Raw genomic sequence first — 3,883 nt, 5'->3', positions numbered from 1 at the left:
CAACTTCAACCCCAACCGATATACAGTAGTCATCAAACGTTTTATATGTGATTTCTCCAGCATTATCCAATCAAATAGATTTGATCAGATAATCAGGGTGGCAAGCCCTAAGCTTGATAACCTGAGCCAAAAGTTTAAAAAATGCAGCGTTCCTTGTGGACAACAAGCACACGTGTGACCAACGTGTGGAAGCGTCAACTAAAATCATAAGATATCTAAATAGTTCGCAGGGATGGTGAATCGGTTCACAAATGTCCCCTTGAATCCTTTGTAGAAAAATAGGAGGATTCAAACGAATCTTGTCATAAGAAGACTTAATAATAAGTTTTCCCATGGAGCAGGTTTGACCTACGATTCCTTGAATCGAACCTAAACTTCGGGTTAGTGGTTGCCCGTGTGATGATTTGAAGATACGACGCATCGCTGTTCGTCGAGGGTGTCCCAAATGATCATGCCAAAGTGTAATTTTGTGAGCGGTCCCAAAGGTAGAGGCAGCCACATAATGGCTTTCTATAAGGCGTATGGTCGTAGTATACAGACCACTTGAGATATGCTCTATCTTCTCTAGAATACACTTCTAGCCATATTCGTAGAAACCGATGCACAGAAATTCAACTCCAATTTCTACATAGGTTTCAGTGTGGTAATTATTATCTTTAATGTCCTTGAAACTTAACAACGTTCTTCCGAACGTGGAGAATAAAGTGCCTTATCAATTGTCAAAATTATACCATTGAACAACATTATACGTGCCTTACCGTATCCTTCGATCAGGTTGGATGGGCCTGAGAGGGTTGTCAAATGTGCATTCTTAGGTATGAAATTAGTGAAATAGATGTGTTCACACAAAACTGTGTGCGTGGTTGCACTATCTGTCAAACAACTAATTTTTCCACTAGTCATACCTAGAAATACAAATTAATTTAAAGCAAATATCCATTCAAAATAATTCAAGTATTCAAGGATGGTAATTAATTAAAAACTTAATATCCAAAATAAATCACCAACAAATAATCCAAACATAAAGGAAAATTGTTCAAAATTAAACCAAAAAACAAGGGGGTTCGGCCACTATGTGGAATTCGGCCCCATTATTCTAAAATTTAACTAGAAATAGTTCATGTCTACGATTCTAATAGGGGTGATGTCCTCCTGAAAGTCAAAAACCTCAATCTTGGTACTTTCCAGTTCATCCACTTGCACAAAGTTTGATTAAAACTTTTTATGACGAGAATGATATTCAGCTACAACCTTCTAGGGAGCACGTCAAACACGGGACCAATGGTCCTTTGAACCACATCGATAGTACATGTCTGCATCCATCGTTTCAGGTGTTTTGCCCTTATTCTTGAAGTTTGGGGCCTTGGGAGCGAGGTTAAGGTGCTTCTGGGCTCGGTTTCCTCCCTTAGATGGGCCTTGGCTCTGTTGACCTTGACGGGGTGGCTTCTGGCCACCCCTACCATGCCTATGTTGGCGTTTTGGGCATTGGTTTATGCTATAATGTGCTTCAGGCACAACAATCACCCTAGTAGGTCAAGATTGATGATTTTTCATGAACAGCTAATTCTACTTTTCAACGAGAAGTAAAACAAATATCAAATCCGAAAACTTAGTGAACTTTGAGCCTTATATTGTTGTTGCAGGATAATATAGTAGCAGAGAGGGTCGAATATATCTCCTCCAGGAGATCCTCTTTGGTCAAGGTCTCATTACAAAACTTAAGAAATGCTCGGATTTGACAATCTTCATAATTATATTCATTCACATACTTAAAGTATTGGAAGCGCAAATGTTGCCAGTCATGTCTTGCTTCAGGCAATAAGATGTTATTTTGGTGATGAAAACGATCAGCCAAAGCTACCCAGAGTGCTCGTGGATCCTCCTCAGCAAGGTATTTGGTTTACAGTGCATCATGAATGTGTCCTCAAATGAAAATCATGGCAGTGGCTTTCTCAGCTTCGACAACAGGGTTGTCCATCTCATCTTCAATGGCGAAATGCAAATTCTTTGCGGTGAGGTGGAGCTTCATATCTTGGACCCACTTGAGCTAGTTTCTTCCAGAGACCTCCAAAGCAGGTGAAGTTGAGTTTGTTCAAATTCGGCATGTTCCTATCACAAAATAAATGGATAAGATGTGGTTAGTGTAATAGAGAAAAAAATCAATCCATTCACATAGGAGTAGAACATTCAGGTTCTAATAGACATGTATTGGTTTAAATTTATATGAAAAAGCTTTGGGTTTTCATGGGTGATGTTTATAAGGAAAACTTCAGTTTTCAAACAAGGCGTGTTTCTAGAAATTTCAAGTTTCGAAATAATTATGAACTTCAGGTTCATATGTTCCTGAAAACAAACACAAATATATATATATAGATATATATATATATATATATAAATATGCAAATAGAACTTCAGATCTATAATTGGATTAATTATTTGGACTTCGAACCAAATTTAAAGTGTGGGCAAAAAATTATAAAACTCAAATTGTGTAAAAAAAATAAAGAATTAGACCTCGGGGTCCAAAAACATGGACCAAAGTCCATGGGTAAGCTAGGAAAAATGAAACCATGAGGTCCAGGCCCATCAGTTTAAGTTAAGCTAGCGATGGGAAAATTTTTAGGCTGTATACCTAATTTTCCTGGGATTGTAGTTCAATCGGTCAGAGCACCGCCCTGTCAAGGCGGAAGTTGCGGGTTCGAGCCCTGTCAGTCCCGACCTAGGATCCGATGAATCGATCAATTCATCTCCACCACAACTATGCAGAGCTGTGATCAAGTGTGTCACAGTGCAAGTGTACCGACTCACCAGCTACCGACTAGGATCTGGTGCTATTTTATGCACAGAGACACCATAGCCCTACGAGTTGGTGTTGTAGGCAAGCCCAAAAGGATTTTGTTTTATTTTTTATTTAGGCCAAGAAAACCAAGGCCTAATTGGGCTTAGGTTGGGAACACCCCAGCCGTAGCTGGGTGCGCTTACTGCGAAAAAGACCAGCACCACCACTTTAGGCGGCCATGTTTTGGGACAAAAATTCTTGGGGCGAGTTCGTGAGTCAACGAGGATCACGAATATGAATGGAGATAGAGAAATCTCAATGTTTCAACTAAAACCCTAGAAATTTGAATCAGAATTTCAAAAAATCCAACGAGATTCGAAGGAATCTCGATCAATCAACATCAGTGGATGAGCTTCAAACCATTGGGACGGTGACCCAAGGTCAAGGTTGGGCTGCAAGCCCACTTGTGATGGTAGAGACGCCATTGAAGGCGTCAAGTTTTTCTGGGTTTCAAAACTAGAAGCCCATGGCCCTGGCTCTATGGTCTCGCGGCTCGGCTCAGCCACTTAGGCTACATGCCTAGGGATGGTGGCTCGACGAGGCGCAGCTGGGAAGTCGGTGACTCACAGTGAGATGACGGGGTGGGGTTTAGAATTAACCCTAATTTTAATTTTTTTTTCTTAATTCCAGATTATAAACTAATTCAATTGCATACATATTCAATTAAATAATTCAACGCATGGACATATATTTGATGCAATTCATGGCAATAGCAATTCACATAATTCAACAATTATGAATTATGGACATATATATAATGCATACTAAAGGGAAATATTGAGATTTAAGTGGGATTTCAAGTGACTAGCATGCATATTCAATTCAAAATTAACATACATAAGCAACGAAAGCATATTATCAAAGCTATAGTCATGCAAATCCCCTTCAAGAAGCATAGGTTCATATTTGTTGCATCTAAGAAACTTATTGAAAAACAAGTTTAAGAGAAATGTGTTTTACCTTTGAACCTTGACTTGAGTCCAATAAGTGACCACCTCCAAGACCTCTCCTCTTGGAAGTTCTTGAGTCTAGCCTCCCTCCTTG

At 39.5% G+C, this 3,883-nt stretch overlaps 1 non-coding gene across 1 annotated transcript; it reads left to right on the top strand.

The window, feature by feature from the left end:
- The first annotated feature begins 2,643 nt into the window (after nucleotides 1-2,643).
- Nucleotides 2,644-2,717, top strand: TRNAD-GUC. The gene has a single exon. It is a non-coding gene; the product is annotated as a tRNA-Asp (tRNA).
- The last annotated feature ends 1,166 nt before the right edge of the window (nucleotides 2,718-3,883 follow it).

The sequence above is a fragment of a genome, unplaced genomic scaffold (assembly GCF_019419815.1).
Source record: "Pyrus x bretschneideri cultivar Hongxiangsu unplaced genomic scaffold, Pyrus_bretschneideri_v1 Contig14, whole genome shotgun sequence".
Lineage (NCBI taxonomy): Eukaryota > Viridiplantae > Streptophyta > Magnoliopsida > Rosales > Rosaceae > Pyrus > Pyrus x bretschneideri.
Note: the sequence above shows the minus strand (reverse complement) of the source record. Positions and strands in the feature narration are given on the sequence as shown.